A 17997-nucleotide genomic window follows, 5' to 3' on the forward strand; every position below is an offset into this window, starting at 1 on the left:
TAAAGTGTTGAACTGTATTATGAAAAAAAATGTTTTCACGAGGGAAAGTTTACAGTATATAAGACACAAGTTACAGAATATCAGTCATTTATACACCACTCAAAGACTGACAACCGAAACTATGATAACAGAGCAATCAGTCTGTTGCTTAAGTGTTTGATAATATGTTTGCTGTTGCTATAGGTACTATAGAAAGTGATACTAAACTAACATCAACATTTGCTTTCAGGTAGGGTAATAGCTTCTGGAACAGACTGTAGCTGGATTACATGTGAGCAGAAAGAAGAAGTATCCTTCACTTGGATACCATCCATGTAACTTTGGCTTTTTTCTCACATATTATAGCACTTCAAAGTCCTTATTGGCTCTTAATTTGCTTTCCAGAGGGTCAGGTAATACCTTTTTCATTTTTTCCTGATGATTCTTTCTATAGAGTAATAATATATCAGGATGAATTTATATTCTGATTACACTACAGCATATTATATTTGTGGGAGGTTTTTTAAAAGAGTTTGGGGCAAAAAATGTTTGCTTGTAACGTTTTGACAAATGTTAAATTTGTTAATGTATTCATTGTTCTACTTGACGTTGTCAGCCTTAGGAAAGATGTGTACCAATATTTCAAAATTTGGCTAGGCAAGTTAATCGTGTTACCTCACATCTGTTTCTCTTAGTGGTTAATTCCTTCTCCCCAGGATCAGAGGCCTTGCAACTATCTTCAACCTCAGTGTCAGCCTCTTTTTTTAAAAAAAGACAATTTTATTTAGGTACTTAACCTTAAGTGTCAATATTTGAAAAAGATAGATCTCTTCAGAAGAGATGATTAAGAGATGTCACTTAAAGTTATAGAGCATGCTTGGAAGCAGCACATTCTGGTAGAGCTTAAAATTGAGGTAAATATGTAAATGAGAAAGAACAGTTTCCTTTGTAACTATGAACAGCAGTCCTACCTACTCTTCCCTTGCATTTTTAATTGAAATAAAATACTTTGCCCTTCTGAAAACTACTTTTAAGGGTTGTTACCAATTTCACCACTTGTACAGCTCAAATGAAATGAAAATATTTTACTTTGCAGAAGATCTAATTTAAAATTTTTGAAAAATTCTGTAAACCACATTGGGATCGAGACGACTGGCCTATGTGGCCTATCTTGTAAATTTTCTCCCATGTTTTACTGATTTAATGATAAGAATAATTCCTTACACTTACGGTGCCAGCAATGAGCCTGAGTGCAGTAATTGTCTAGTTTGCTCTCTTTTTTCCTGCCACATAGTGCTATTTACTCTTGGCTGAATGTGGGATGTGCATTACCAAACAGTGGTAATTGTTTGTCTATTCTGTTATGTATTTATAGTATTATAAATTCAGGTTAATGGATTTTTCCAGCCCAGTAAAATATATTAAGAGTCTTCTGTCCAAAATGCATGAGAATGACACTAGGGTATTTTCAAATGGCCAGATACATCTTCAAAATGTTGCTTGCAACATCAGAGAAAACAGACACCAAAACTGCTTCTTTCTTTTTAGAAAAAAAAAGATTTGGAAGATTTGCAGGAAAATGCTCCATCTCTGTGTGTCCTCAGCTTTAATTCTGGGAGATTGGCCCTGTGACTATGTGCCTCCTCTAGGAACAGGAGTGACAAAACACACAAGCTGTGGCTCTGTGTGATTAGTGGAGGAAAAACCTTGCAGCTCTTAAGTTGCCAGCTATTTGCTTTAGAAATGTCTAAATTTAGACATTATGATTAACATACTGTATTAGCTGGCCTTTACTACTGATTTCCAGTGTTCTGCTCAAGGTGTTCTGTACTTGGTAGCAGCAGTTATATTCTTTCCATGGAAATTTATTCATAATGTTTTTTAAATTACACAATCCTTGCTTTACCAACTGTTCACAGCTTTCCCACAGCACATGCTGATACACCATCCTTGTCTGTACAGGAAAACCATAATGTTGTAAACAGTAACATACAACCGCAGTTGTATGTATTTGTGTACAGTAAAGCCTGCATACTACCAATGAAGTCAGGGTCTTGCCGTGCTAAGCACTGTATGAGCAACTTGTTTAACATGGTCTCTGTCTCAGCAACTACAGTCTAAATATGGAGTGGCAAAGTGTGATGCAGGGACAGAAGCTCTAGATCCTATTTTTCAGCTTATGTGTCATGGTTTAGAAACATTAAAACATACAGAACCATAAGGATTAAAGTTGCAAAGAATACTAGCAGATCATCTAATAGGGTAGGTGGAACCTCTTCAGGCAGCTTCTTGATTTTTGTTTTACAGTGCATGAAGTCAGTTTACCTTAAATCAATAAGATACCAAATTATGGCTAATACATACAGTGGTTTTGTAAGATGAAAGACATGTTTGACTGCAGGAGTTGCTCTTGTATAAAGAAATCAATATTGTTAATTTTAATATGGCTAAGTTGTTGCAGTAAGTTCTTGTACACAAGCCTACAAAGTGCTGGGCTAGGAAAACTGTGCCTTTTCTTACATTTGGACTTGTGTTTTGTTATCCCCATTGATAAAGATGAAAGAGCATGTTCGGATGTCACAATCACTGAAGTACCTTTTGGAGGCATTAAATTAAAATGGAAACCAGTACACAAATATGATCTTTTTGTTTTGCTTTTGAGTGATAAAGACCTGAATTGAAGTTCGTTTGGGAGTCAAACTCAATTATTTTCTTTAGAAAATAAGGGGTTTTTTTTGCACGAAGTAGGACAAAATCCAGCAAGAAAAGCCATGAATCACTCTAGAATAGGCAAAGCGTATGTATTTACGGGGATGTAGGAGGGTATGGACCTGCTTTATTGCAAAAGTGAACTCAGCAGTACATTCTTTTTGATTTTGCTCCAGCTATGCTATTTAGAAACATATTTTAGGAGCTGACATACATCTCAAAGCTGAGTGTGTAAACACAAGTTTGCATTTACTTTTAAAGACAAACTCAACTAATAATTTTGGAGATGCTGAATTCTCTCACGGGGTTCCTAGATACCTAACTTGGTACTGCAAGACACAGTGGCTAGGTGGATTTTACTCTTACTGATATGTTTAAGAGAAAAATGTGTTCTACTTCTGTTGAATGTGCCTAGGGATGACTGCTATTGCTAAAGGGAATGACATAGCTATATCCATGTTTATAGTGCTGAAGTTATCTTGACTAACTCAATGGTAGCAAAACACAAACTCTAAATTTTTGTTATTTCCTATGATGTAAACAATTGTATTCACACATCAAAAAGCAAGTGGTTTATTTGTACAGTTATAACCCTTTAAAAATGTTTTAATGAACCCTCCTTATTGAAGTGAATGTTTAATGAGTTTACCATTTGTGCCATGGCAATACATGGTTTCTGTTTCTTTGTATATATTCTGCTACCTTGGTATCACTTGTCTCAGCAGAACCTACATACAAAATAAATAGTATCCTTAGAAACTGTAAACTAAACATAAGAACACAATTGGTGCCATATAGCTTGTGATTGCATTTTGTATTCTGAAATGTGATAAAGATCACCTGGGAATGACTTGTCAAGTAATAGTCGTACAATATTCAGTGACACAAATTACCATCTATGAGATTTTACTTGACTGATGAAATAGCACAGAAAAAGTATTTGTTGTTGTGCAAGGAAACGATTATATTGTAATAATAGAATGACTAAAAATAGATCATATAAGATCTGTAAGACTGGGGTCTTTTTTCTTGTTTTCATAATGAAATACTTCAAAGGGGAAATAGTTGTAGAATTTCATTATTTTTCTGTCTAACATGTACCTTTTGTGTGGACAGTTCAAACAACTAACTCAAACCAACCCAGGCAAAACTTGAAGACACATGGAAGAAGTACCCTCTGATGGTTTAAAAGCAGTTGGTAAAATAGAACTTATTTCCCAAGAAACTGAAGATGTTTACTGCAGCTTTACTGCAGATACTTGAATTAGAATACAACGTTTTAAGAAATTTTATGCTCATAAGTCTGTATCTGTCCTGCTGTGCTGAACTGTGCTAGCCATAAGCCTCCAGATTTCATGAAAGTGATTAAATTTAGTGGCATATTTCAGGACTTCTTTTCTTGTCCATTTAACATGCACACTCTTTACTCTATTGGAGAGTAATAGGTGGTCAGTGGAATATTTCAGTCTAACTTCAGTCGTGTTGTGCTGGTTTAGCAGAGGGAAAGGGATGATCAAAAGGAATAAGAGAGAAAGGTCAAATCAGATAAAATGAAGTCAATCAGCAGTGATGTTGAGAACTAATCGCCATTGGTCATAACTAGGCCAATGTAGTTTTCAGGCAGGAAATTTGAAAGGAAAAGGTAGCTTTTTCCCAAAACCCTGAAACTGAGGAAACCTTTGCCATAAACTGTCTGAGATGCTCAAAAATTAAGCAAACTAAGGAAGAAATAAGGAAAAGCTAATGGAGAATATATTCATCAGCAACTGTTGAACTTTATGATCTGTAATCACCCTCAGACTCAGTATTACACTCAGTCATGAAATTGGGCAAGTTTGATGAGCCAGTTTAAGTATCTGCAGATGAGTGTTTATGGCCTTCCTCCCTAAAATTCTACTGCTGGTCATGGTTAGAGATTCTGGCTAAGCTGATGTTTGATCTGGCTTAGCCCTGGAGTTCTTAAATCTGAAGATATTTTCTTCACAAAGATGAAACCTTTGCTTTCACTATCCTGGTATAAGAAGACAGTAGCACATAAAATGGGTATTGTAGCTCTGAAGATCCAACTGAGTCATGGTATTTCACCACACTGAGGTATTTCACCACACTGACTTAAAGCAACCTCTTTCTCCTTCATCTCCCAGTTTTGTTGCTGACAGATGACCCAACATGATTGTTTTATTCTGTGCACATATCCAACATCTGCTGCTGAAGAGTTTCTGAAGACTATATGTAAAGGTAGAGCCATCCAAGAGATAACTTTCTACCACAAACTGTTAGGGTGAGCTCTTTGAAGCATAACACATTAGCAGCAGGCTTCAGAGTGACACTCCATGAAAGCAGCAATTTCTGACTAATTTCTCTTCTGTACATGTCTCCTCTGCCCCTTTGCCAAAATGCAATCTACTGTGTTTCATGTCATCCATGCTCATAGCAATACATTTCTTTAGTAGATTGTAGGTAATTCAGTGTTGGGCCTTACCTTCTTAAGTGCCACAAAAATGTCACAAATATATTCTGTGCTTCAATAATAATATAATTATAGAGAGTATAAAAATAAATAGGAAACCATGTAGCTGAAAAGACCAAAGACAATGCAACAACATCAGAAAATATTTTCCTCCCATAATTTCTTTACCTACCACCTGCAGCTGAAAACAGCAAGTCTGTGATACAAATTTTTTCCCAGTGATTTACATTTGCCAAGCAGTAAAAATGTACTTTTCTTAGCTGTTTGAATATGCAGGCCCACTCATCTTAAAAATAGTTCAGCTTCGAGTTTGTCTTTTGTTCCTGTGACAGCTCTCCCTTACAAAGCAGTATTCTTCTCAATGTGAGGATGCTTTGGTCCCATTCTAAATGAGTATCTACTGTGCATCTTTTGTTAGTCTCTCCAGTCAGCCAGTGTTCTATTGTTACAGAGTGATCTAGGTCCCCAAATTCGTAGAGTACATTTTGACAAATTCAGAATAAAACTTGTGCTTTGTTCTAGTGGAAGAGCAGCGCAATATATTCAACATTATATTTGCACTTTATTCTAAAATGTATTTTGACCTCAGGTCTCTACAGGAATGTGCTGAGGGCTTTATTCAAACAGTATACTTCACTGTTCAAATCAGGTACCTAAATTTATTTTAAATCTCAAAATTTAGAAGAAGGAAAGGTTGAAGCAAAGACTAAGAGCTGAAAAAAGATAACGCAAAACTTTGGAAATTAAATAAATTTTCTCATTCTGATTAGCTTAACTTGCAATTATTTTCTAAAGAATAGTTTTATCAGCCTCTCAGAATCTCCTAAACAAGGGATTGTCTCGTGTATTGTAAACTTTTAGATGAAAGCACTTTTTAATTTTTGCATTGCTTAAGTTATTGCAGTTTTAGAGCACGACTCCATGTACTACTTTAGTAAACAGAATATACTATTTACTGTGTTATTTTCCCCCACTTAACAACTTCACTTGTGTGGTTAAAGCAACTTGCTTAATCAGTTTGTGATATATAGTTAGCCAGATAAGAAATCTGGATAGTTCTCCTTAGTTTTGTGTTTCTGAATGATATTGCATCTGATGTAATTTTGATTTTGAATTGTGAAAATGTTTATGAGTTTGCATTTGGGCATTTTTATGAAAATATTTAAGACAGAAGTGGTGTAGAACTTAATTAATTTCTTAAAGCTGTTATTTAAAACAAAACAAAACAAAACAACCTTTTTAAATTTTTCTGCAATTACAAATCATGGAAATATTATAACGGATAAACAGATGGAGTGCATGTTGTGCAGGAAGCCTGAACAGAGTAACAGCTAGAAAAATTTGGGCAGGGGAGAAAATGTTGTAAGGCCACAGTTGAGAGCTGGTACATTAGACAACCCATTTGATAGTAGCTGAAGGTGTTCAACATTGCATAGGATCTGCCTGTCTAAACTTTAGGCTTTGATCTTGTTAATCACTGAAGCATTTGCCTCTCTTTTATTTTGACTTCAGGCAAGCCAGACTACAAACATAAAGCTATCAGATATCTAAGTGCTTTATTCCAGTGGGTCTTTCTGTCAGCTACATTTATCATGTATGATAATAGAAGTGGAGCTATTCAGATGGTAGGAACTCTTATATCAACACTGGGCATAGTTCTACATGTTTTGGGTAATTTACAGCTCTACATTTATCACCACAGTGGCCCAGAAAATTAAACAGGATTAGTTTGTGAATAAATCCTCAGTTTACCGAAGCTGAAACAGAGCAAGGTGGAGGTGATACGGGTGAACAAGAAATGCTGACAAGTTCTTGCCCATGATGCAGTCTTCTCTGGGTGAAAGATACACTTTCATAACCTATCCTTTAACTTTGTAGTTGAGGACTTCTCTTGTATTGCTTGCTCATTCTAGATTTCTTCTGTCTTGGTGGACTGTGGCCTAAACGTTGGTCTGTCTGCAGGCATGTGATAAACCTGGTCATCATTGCTTAGGAAAGTGGCATGGAGACCCTTGGAGACCTCCTCAGCAGCACCATGTGTTGCAAACATGCCAGCTTGCTTTCTGCTGGCTTCCCATAGAATTTTGAACTATGTTGTCTAAGAGACACTTGGTGGCCTGGACTTAGGCTATCTTAAGTACAAATTAAAGCAATTGCATCTTTCATCTGGAAAGAGGAAACCCCTAAAAAACACCCTGGAATTGTTCTGGAAATAACATTTTTTTTTTTTTTTTGTTTAGCTCAAATATGTGAATAGAACAACTTCCACCTTTCTCACTTTCTGTCTTCTGAGGACAAGTTTTAAGCAGAAAAGCCACAGAAGAAAGTTTGTTTTTTCAACCCAGAATTTACTAACAACTTGCAGTTTTGTACATAAAACAAAAGCCTGTTTGAAAGCTTGCCATAAAGCAAGAGCCTGCATACTTAAGCCTTTGAGAAGAGGAAAACAACATGTGACACAGGAAAATCAAAGTATTCATTGCAATGCTGGGGAATGTATATACAATATTGTGACAGGTGCAGTTCCATAACTTTGATATGATGGATGAATATTGACACAACAATTACATTTTGGAGTGAAGGAAATTTAAGGGATTTTGATCAGTCTTGACTACATTACTCAGATGCAGAGAAACTTCAGTTTTTGTAATAACAGGGTTAAAACTTAATGGAAAGCTTCTTCTGTGCATTTTTTCTTTTTTGTACCTAGAATGGCTGTTAATGTTGCATTTCTGTAGAAATCCCAGAACATTAGATTTACTTTGTTACATCCTTCTCTTGAGGAACAAGAAATGCAAAATGTATTTCCATGTTCACTTTTAGGTAGACATAAGGTTTTGCTTGAAGTAAGTTTTATCTACTAATAGGAAAATTTTAGGCAAACTTTAGGCAAGCTAAAATATATCTTGTGGTTTACATCATGACATTAAACTGTTGGCCTCTTTACCACGATAAAATTTAAAGAAATAAGACTGTGACCATTTCATAGCAAGGGAGGGTGCACGCTGAGCCAGATGGCTTACCCGTGTTCAGACAAATCAGTCATCAGTTTTTTCGAAGCAGCATGGCACATAGCAGTTAAGGTGACACATATTCTTTGCTTTCCAATTAGCCTTTCCAAAACCAACAGAACCAGGATTTGAATGTTCATCAGCCTTGCGTGAGCTGCTCAGGCATAGTTTTTTAAAGGCTGGGGTTGCAGCTATGTCAGTGAGAAATGAGTACCAAATTGTTGTGAGAGTTGCCTACTCACTGTTTAAGAATGGCATCAAAATAACTATCAGGATACAGGAAAAATAATTAACTAATTTAGATTCAGACACAGCTCTTGTGGTCATGGGTTTGCTGCTGGTCTGAAACTGAGCTCTGTCGTCCTTAAGTTCCAACAGCTGTTATACAAACCCATATCTCATGACAAAGCTGCTTCTTGTCTTTCTTTTGCAGTGTTAAAGATTGTGAGTGCGTGTTAGATATCTAATGTTCTTAACTGATAATTTCATGTGCTAAAACCCAAGCCAATAAAACTCAAAACAAAATGCTGCCACCATTTATACCTTAGTTTACATGCTGTGTGATTACAAAGAACTTTAGAAAGGATTATTCGGATTTATGGAAATGGGCTAGTTATTAAAGAACTTTTTTTCTCTTATATACCAAGGTCCATGTTGAAAATCTTTGAGTTCAAATGCTCTGCCTAGTGTTAGCCTGTGGAAAGGTGTTGTCAATAAGTAACTCCAGCAGCAATGGAGAGAAAGAATCTCGCCTCCTTCCATTCCTAAGGCTGCTCTCACTCTTTGGCTGTTTGTGTGGCCCTGACATGTCGAGCCTCATCCAATACATTTGCACCAGAAAAGGACATGTGAAAATGTGATTGCACCTCTAGACTGTTACCTGCTCATGGGTAAACAAGTGAATGTCTTAAAGCAAAACTCTCTGCTGTGTTGGTGTGATTACTTCATTCTTTTCCCCCTTCCAGGTACTTTTGTCAATAAAATTGTACCAGTTGGCTTGCCAAGAACTTAAATTTTCTATAGCCTAAGGGGGTAAAATCCCTGGGAAAAAGGTTTACTGTAGTAGATATTTTGTATGTGAAATACACATTTCCAAATCTAAAGGGACAATGAAAAAAGTAAAAGAAAAACGATTACCAGTACAGGAGAGACATGGATGTTGTGGACGGAGTCCAGCAAAGGGTCACTAAGATGATTAAGGGATTGGAGCATCTGACATGCACAGAGAGGCTGAGAGAAAAGTCAGGGAGATGTTGTCAGTACGTATAAATAGTTGATGGAAGGAGGATGAAGAAGACAGAGCCAGATCCTTCTCAGTCATGTCTAGTGAAACAAGAGACAGTGAGCACTAATTGAAATACAGGAAATTCCACTAGAACATTAAAAAAAAACAAAACCAAAACCTTTTTTACTGTGAGGGTGGTGAAATGCTGGCACAGGTTGCTCAGAGGCTGTGGTGTCCCATCATTGGAAAGAGAGATCTGCATTTGTGCTATGACACTCACACGTAGAATCATAAGTATATTTGCAGCTTTACAATATGAGTTTCTAAAGTCATAATCTAAAGTTTAGCTGTCAACATAATCTGAATACATGGAAAAAGCATGTTTTTTCTTCCTTTTCTGCCTGCCTCAAAAACCACTATGCTCATTCATGTGAAATAAGTAAATAGTTGCTTGCATTTATATGTAAAAAATAGCAGTCACTTCTGAAAATTGAGCTGCAATTCTATGTTTGTATCACAGAAGTGTTAATTCTCTTGAAGCTAACATGCCTCTACAGATTGAGTCAGAGTGAAAACTGTATGAAAAATGTTGAAGTCTGCAAGTGAATACACTGGGAAGTCATTTCTCTCAGCAGGGAGGGAGCTAATATTTTTCTAGTTTTTGTCTGGAAACTGATGGATTTTTTTCATAGATAAGGTTCTTCCACCAAAGACAAACTGAAATGAGGCACTGCAAAAGGCTTATGGGTGGAGACAATATTAGTCAGTACTAGCACAGGAACAAATTTGGTCATCAGTTATAAATATCTCACTTGATGAAGATAAGTGATATAAAAAAATGCATATGACATTTCAAATGTGACCCTTTACAGCTGTTCTGCCAGTCTGATATTAAAAATATGAGCAAATATAGAATTGCAAATGACTGTGTAGAAACACGTTAGATTATGTGCTTTGAGGTGTGTCTTTGCCAGAGATGGGGGCTGAGATAGGAAATATGCCTGAGCATCACACAACCTAGAGCTCTTGGAAGCACCAGGCCAAATTCACCATTGGTATAATTCAGTTTACTGAAATCTCTCCTTTTTATAAAGAAACAGCAGAACACTGAGGGAGAAATCAAATTAGTCTCTTTGCTTTATACAGATTTTGCATCAGCATCTCTTTTTCCTGAAATGAATTCCCTTCAGCTTGGCCTCCCTAGAATGGACAGGGTTGCTGCCTCATGACACAGAACTCATAGGTGTTTTTTCTGTCCCTGTGAGGCAGCTTGTTCTGATATAACCCTTTCTTTTGTGAAGTTAGTTATGCTGTATGAGTTTCTACTTTAGGATGCTAATAATGAGACAAAAGGCCAAGAAATAAAATGCTACTACTTCATCATAAACTTTGGTACAAAGATTTTTGCCTGTATTTGTCCATTGACCTCACAATAGGATTTTGACCCTAGTAGAATTTATTCTTATTGCACATGCACTCAAAGCAAATATAGTGGCTAAATTTGATTGTTAGATGGATATATATTTATGTAGTGACTTCATGTGATCTTATATTCAATTTTCTTTGAATAGAAAAATTTACCTTTTTTAACTGAAATGCATTGGCTAATTACTGACATTGTTCTGAAGAGGAAACAATTGAAGCAGTGATTTGATGGGTAGTTTGTTTACATAAAAGAGATATCACTATTTGCCAGCATAAAAATATTAATGTCTCTCAGCAATGTGCAATAAGCATTTTATAAAAGTAATTTTAATACTGCACCATGTTTGTTTGCATTCTTTTGAGCATCTCTATTACTCTAAGTATGCACTTTAAAAATAGTGTTTTAGTTTTTCATGCATCAGTAATATTGAACTACTTGTAGACATTAATTGTATGGCATGGTTATAATGTCATAGAAAGAACACTTGATCTTCTGCTGGTGCAATTTGCTACAAGTCCTCAGGCATTAGGATAGTAATGCCAGCCTATGTCAGCTGGCATGTGGGAGTCTCCCAGTTGCCGGATTTTTATATTCTAGGTTTAGATATTATGAAAAAATCATTTACTTTTTAAGGTGTGATGATAATGCTGATTGTCCTAATAAATTCTAAACGTGGTCTTTTCCCATCATGTAAGCATTTTTGAGATTCCAGGGTTTTTTTTCTCCTTTTCAGTGAAGCCAGAGTTAAAATCTCTGATGAAAGATGAAAAGATGAAAAAAAGGGAAATGGGAGCCAACCAAGACGAAAATGTTCTGATCAGTTTGAAATATTTAATTTAAGTGATTTGATATCTTACTTTGACTGTCATCTTTTCTTATTTTACCATTTTAAAAATAAGGTAAGTTTCTAAAAGAAAGCTGTCCTCAAGCCTAAGAACTGAAATTCCATTTAGAAAATATCAGAATAAGACATTTTGCAGCTTCATTTTTTTTTTTTTTCTTTTTGAGCATTTCAAGTCCTGAAATGTACTGAACAGTGCATTTCCTCTGAATGGTTTCACTTTAGACAATTTTGAGCTTCGATTTTCTGGCCTAAGGTTATAAACTCTTGGTCACACTATTAACTCCATTTACTTGAATGGGATTCCTCAGCCAAAGGACACAGTTTGTGTCAGTTTGCAGACCGGCTGTCTGAAATCCACCAGTATCAAGTGAAATATCACTATGGCTAAAGACTTATTGTTACAAGAGTGAGGATTTTAGCTCTGGATCCTCTGCAGATAACCAAGGTAAAAAGTATTCTCAGTCTCATTTGTCTCTTATCTACATCTACTGCTACCAGGCATTGAGTTTAAAAAAGGAATATTTATGAGGCAGTAATTCTCATGGAGCACTTGATTTTCAGCTGAATGAATTGCACAAGCGAGGAGCTGCAGTTTCTGAACCTGGAAATCTGTGTTTCTCCCAGGAAGCTGCAGTGGGTTAACCTCAGCTAAGGGCCAAACCCACATCCCTCCTTGGGGGGGCTGGGGGAGAAAATAGGTTGAGAAATCTTGTGGATTGACATGAAGTCAGAGAAATGGGATACCAGTTACTGTTGTGGGTAGGCCAGTTCTGATTTGGGGAAATATGTATGTAATTTATTGCCAGTGAAAACAGATTCAGGTAGTGAGAAACAAAGACAAACAGTAAACCAGCATCTTTCATCTCCCTCTCCCAGGCTCAACCACTTCTTCCTTCCAGACACATCTACTCACCCCCAGGGCAGTTCTGCAAGGGATAGGGGGCACAGCAAGTCCACAACAGATCCTCTCAACTTCTGCTTCCATGTGATACCTTTCCCGTGCTCCAGTGTGGGTACTTCCATGAGCCTCACTCCTACAGGGAAAAAAACTGCTCCAGGACGAGGTCTCTCTGGGCTATGGTTCAGATCCCTGCTCCAGTGTGTGCTCTTTCAGGAGCTGTGGCGGGGGGGGATCTCTGCTAGAGTGCCTTCAGCACTTCCTCCTCCTTCTCTTCCCCCATATCTCCCCTCCCTTCTCCTTCTCCTTCTCCTTCTCCTTCTCCTTCTCCTTCTCCTTCTCCTTCTCCTTCTCCTTCTCCTTCTCCTTCTCCTTCTCCTTCTCCTTCTCCTTCTCCTTCCCCTTCCCCTTCCCCTTCCCCTTCCCCTTCCCCTTCCCCTTCCCCTTCCCCTTCCCCTTCTCCTTCTCCTTCTCCTTCTCCTTCTCCTTCTCCTTCTCCTCCTTTTTTCTCTTCTTCACTTCCTCCCTCACCTTGGTGCTCACACTGCTGCTACTCACTCTCCTTTTCTCTTCCTCTCCTGCCTGCCCAGCATCTTTGCCCTTTCTTAAATATGTTATGATGTATATGTCACATATGGCTGATGGGCTCAGTTGCGTCCTGTGGTGAGTCTGTGGGAGCCGGCTGGAATCAGCATAGGGCAGCACCAGCCTCTTGCCACTCCTCCCTGTATCCCACCTGCTACCAAAACCTTGACACTGACATCCAACACATGAGCCTGTCTGTCTGCAACCCTAACAATAGAGCTTTAAAAAAATAAATAATGGCATATACCTCTGTTATATGTCATAAAAGATAGTGTAGTCTAAGACTGTCGTGGAACTAAGAAATCTTTGAGCTTGACAGCATATAAAAGCCCTTCCATTATCTAATAAGTTTGTTTGTTTGTTTGTTTGTTTATTTTATATATATATATATATATATATATGTACGTATAAACAATTTGGTCCCTTTAAAATAATAGCTTTTCTTATTAACTCTTAATTGTGTTTTTTGAGAACAGAAGAACAATTATGAATCATCATTATCCCTTCCATGATCCCATTTTTCAGCTCTGAGTTTTACACTTCTGTTGTCACTTAAAGTAATCACTAAAACATTTGTATCATAATATATCACATGTAATACAGAATGAAACTGGATTATTGAATATAGATAAAAGATAAAGTGAATCAGTTCAATAAAGTTCTGATGTATTTAAAATTGAGAAAACACACAGCTGTACTGTGAAATGGTAAATAATAGTGGTAAAATTTTGAGCAGAATGATAGGAATTAAGGGCCAGAAGGCACTGCTACAAGAGAAGAGTAGGAAAGTTTTAAAATGAAACTGAATCTATTTGAAAAATGGGTGGAAAAAAAGATCTCCCCCTTTTCTTCCAAAGAGTTATCCAAAATTTCTCACTTGATCTTCGAAGTTTATAAATATTGATCCAAATAAAGGCTGATCTTGCAGAACCCTAGATTTTCAGAAAGCATACACTAAGAGGAATAAAGCCTGGGGTCTGGCTAGCATACAAATATACCATCGCTATAGGTATTTCTGATTACTGCAAGTAGCATGCAGATCTATATTTGTGCATACATTTATGCTAAACCTGTGTGTAATTGTTCTTCTGAGTAAGGAAGGACTTCTGCGTGTATTTAATTAATTTGCTAAATCGATAGTACACTTAATGGCATCTTCATTTCCTTAATATAAGTTTTGCAGTGTTGCAGTATGATCTAAGTTTAATTATTGCTAGGACATTCAGCATGAACAAATATACGTCAATCTTTCAGTGAATATACTTCCCTCTTTCAATGGATATACAGTTTCTCTTGATATCTCTCTTGATACATATGTTTCAAATATATGAAGTAAAATACACTTAATTGGTTTATGATATAGCAGATTGTGAGAATTTGGGAGAATGACTGAGTTATTTTGAAACCACTGTACAGGTAATGGTTGGAAAGGCAACAAAGAGAAACTTCAGATGACTGTTCTCATAGGGCTTTGTAGCTGAGCTGCATTCACAACAGCTTGGTCTCCCAGGGAGAGCGAGGAATCCATCAGGAGCTTCACCTGAGAACAGTCTGAACAAAATTATCTGGATTTTGCTGTGAGGAACAATCGTGATGTGACTAAAAGGTGCATCAGTCTCAGGAATCACACTTTTCACTTTTAACTTCCAGGCATTTGATGACCAATGCTGTTCCCATTGTACATTTTTAGCCAGGATGTGCGTGTGTGTGTGCATGTGTGTGGAGGGGGCTTGCGTGTGGTTCTTGTTTACCACTTTATTTTGCCAAGCTAGTAGAAATGGTCCTCAAAAATAAAAACCAGCCTATTTTGAATTGGCTCCTTTTGTAGAGTACAAATGTGTTGCTATTAATTAGTACTCCCTCATCGTACCTTCTTGCTTCTGCAGTTATTTTAAGTTACAGCTTGATAGGGAGCTTTTATATTTTTTGGTTGTGAACAAGTTTGTCATTTTTTATAGCAGTACAAAAAATCCAGGTATGTTACAAACTATCTATCAATTTAAATTTTTATTTTGAGAAAAGTCTATGAAAACTTGTAATTTAAGGAATATCCGTGGCAGTAAAAAGAAAGAAATATCTAAATGAAAATTTGTTTTTTAGTCCTGAAATGGGGCCACACTAAAATTACTTTTCATCCCCATTCCCTACAGTGCTTCTGAAAGGAGATGAAAGTCAAGGATTAGTATCTAGAAAACATTCTGAACAAAGCCTATTGCATTTTCTTTTTCTCCATAGTTAAAAAATGCAAAAGAGTAACTCAGTTCAGTTTGAGGTTACATATTTTACAAAAATAATGCTGTGGCTACAATATAGTCTGACATCATCAGAAGTGGATGTGTGACGTGGTGTAACACAATCTGTGTTTTTCAAGGAGCAAGTCTAATTCCCCAAAGCAAAAATAAACCTAAAATAGCATTAAACCACTAAGACAGTCTAATTGCTTAGAGACACTTTGTGTGACCAGATTATAGTATGTCACTTCTTTTCAGATCAGTCTCTTCTAAGTAAACAGGCATCCTTCAGCATCTGAGTATTACCCTGTGGCGGTCTGTGAGGAAAAACATGAGAGGAGATCTATCCAACATCACTTGTCCTGCTCACGGTTCCCTGTGATTTATTTGAAGTCCAAAACATTGCTGATCTGCCGAGACAGAACTGCAGAGCTTGCTCCGAGCAGTGGGTCTGTTGTTCTGTCAGAGCTCCTGAGAGATTGCTGTGGATTCACCTTGGCTGGTGACCTTATCAGAGGTGATTTTGCAAATACTGGTATATTTCAGTAGCATTCAAATAACTTTTTGCAAGTTGCTTTTTTCTTGACACATTCAAAGCGAAAGCCACAAGGATTATTATTCCAAGTAGAGGTTGCTCCAGAGGGGATTTTGTATTTCTGCATTACTTTTTCATTCTCTAAGGCCTCGTGCTGTCTTCTGCATCTCTGAAGAGAGAGATGGCTGTGCCTGCAAAAAGGTGTCAACTACTTCTCTTTAGAAGAAAAATGTAGCCACATAAACGTGCCTTTAGAGTGCTATGGAAGTATGGCCAATATTGGTTACAAAGCGTACCTTCTTTTTTAGTATAATACAAACCTGTATGTCATCATTGTCACAAGGTTGCAAGGTCTAGAACTGCATATATCTGTGCAATTTAGTATCCCTTTAGACAACCTTAGATCTAAAAAAATCTTAGATCTTAAGCATACTGCTTTACATCATTATGATCTGAAAATCTGAGCATTTTCTCTTAATTACTGCTTGAAGTTGTCAGGGAGGAGTTTGGGGATAATAACACGAAAAACTAACTAATTAAAAAAATTCATTTTAAAATCAGAAAATCAGTTGAAAATAGCTACTGTTCAATATTCAGCATAGTGGAGAAAAGAGCATGAATACATTTCACAGAACAGCATAATATAATGCAGCTGTATCCTGAAGGGGAGTGCAACATCTGGCCATGGCTCCTTTCCAGATGCTGTCAGGTTCGTCAGGTGCTTTACAGCAAGTATGGGCTGGATGCTTGGTGGGGGCGCTGCTGATGCAGCGTGGCAGTTCTCATCTGGGAGGTAAAGCAGAAAGAGTAGAAATTCATTTGGGTAAAGTTCCTGTGACTCCTTGTGCTGTATTAGGCAAGATGAAAGAGGAGCATGGGTGGTTGGTTGTGGAGATGAAGTGAGATGTGCAAAGACAGAAAGAGAGTACTTATTTTAAAAACCTAAAAGAAGTAGAAGCACAAACTTCAGTGCTTCAATATTGTGGCTAACAACAACTTTTCAATTGGTTCAAAATTAATTGTAGATTTTTTAAATTTTCATTTATGACTTCTCCGAGATTTTGACTCCCTGACAAAATTTATAAAGGGAAAATGTCAAGAACTAACAGTTGATGGGCCAGAAAAGGAGCTTTTTGTCTCAGGTGAAGGATAATGGTAGGAAGAGGGGAGGAAGCTTGAAAATGCATCAACTTTCTGCTGTAATAGAGCAGCAGCAGAAGAAAAATTATAAAACTACTGACAGCATGGCCTTCTCATCACTGACCTCTCCTTAGTATTTAATGGTAGGTTATATATTGTCTTCTGAGTTAACTCATCTGCTCTTTCTTGGCTTGGTGATGTTTTGCTGGAGAATGACCACAGGGATCACTCCGTGGATCAGTCTGATCAAGTGGGGAAGTGAAGAGATCCTTTCTATTCCAAATGATGTGTCCTGCAGAAAGTAAAGGATTTGACTAAAGTAACCTAAAAGACAAAAAATATTAGTGGGTCATTTATTCTATATCTTTGCCAACATACATTTCCTTTTTCAAAATATAAAATTTGACTACTTTATCTAGTTTAATTTCAGTGCCTAGCATGATGAAACTTTACTCTTCTCATTTTTTGACTGAGAGAACTGCTTGAAGACAGCAGCAATACTTTTTATGGTTCTGTCTGTGGTCACATTTACTTCACAGACTTCCAAGTTATAAAGATTTTTATTGCTTTTGGCAATTTAATTATAGCTTGATTAAACATGAATAAGATCAATACCAAATTATTTTTATTAAATAAAAATGAATACATCATCTTACTATTGAAAATTTAATTAAAATACAGTACTGCTTTGTTTATGCATAATTTTTAATAAATATTACTGTGTGTAGAAAAAATTATGTTGACAACATCTGAGGCTTTGTTTAGGTAGAGGAAAAGATTGATAGATGGAAAATTGGTGCTGATAATTACCTAATATGGTTTGATTATTTTTGAAAGAGGTGAACATTGTCTTTCTATTTTCTTGAACATATGTTCAAAAATCTTTATTCATCTGATGTCACCTTTCAGTACTCTTTGAGATTAGAAACTGGCACTGTGCCAAA

At 36.7% G+C, this 17997-nt stretch overlaps 1 protein-coding gene across 2 annotated transcripts in view; it reads left to right on the forward strand.

Moving 5' to 3' along the window:
- Positions 1-228: 228 nt before the first annotated feature.
- Positions 229-17997, forward strand: part of RP1 (RP1 axonemal microtubule associated) — a 202946-nt gene continuing 185177 nt past the window's right edge. For both annotated transcript variants that reach the window (XM_021292984.2, XM_065053559.1), the window contains exon 1: positions 229-392. The gene's annotated coding sequence lies outside the window, so the exon portion shown is untranslated. The remainder of the gene's footprint in view (positions 393-17997) is intronic.

The sequence above is a fragment of the Columba livia genome, chromosome 2 (genome assembly GCF_036013475.1).
Source record: "Columba livia isolate bColLiv1 breed racing homer chromosome 2, bColLiv1.pat.W.v2, whole genome shotgun sequence".
Lineage (NCBI taxonomy): Eukaryota > Metazoa > Chordata > Aves > Columbiformes > Columbidae > Columba > Columba livia.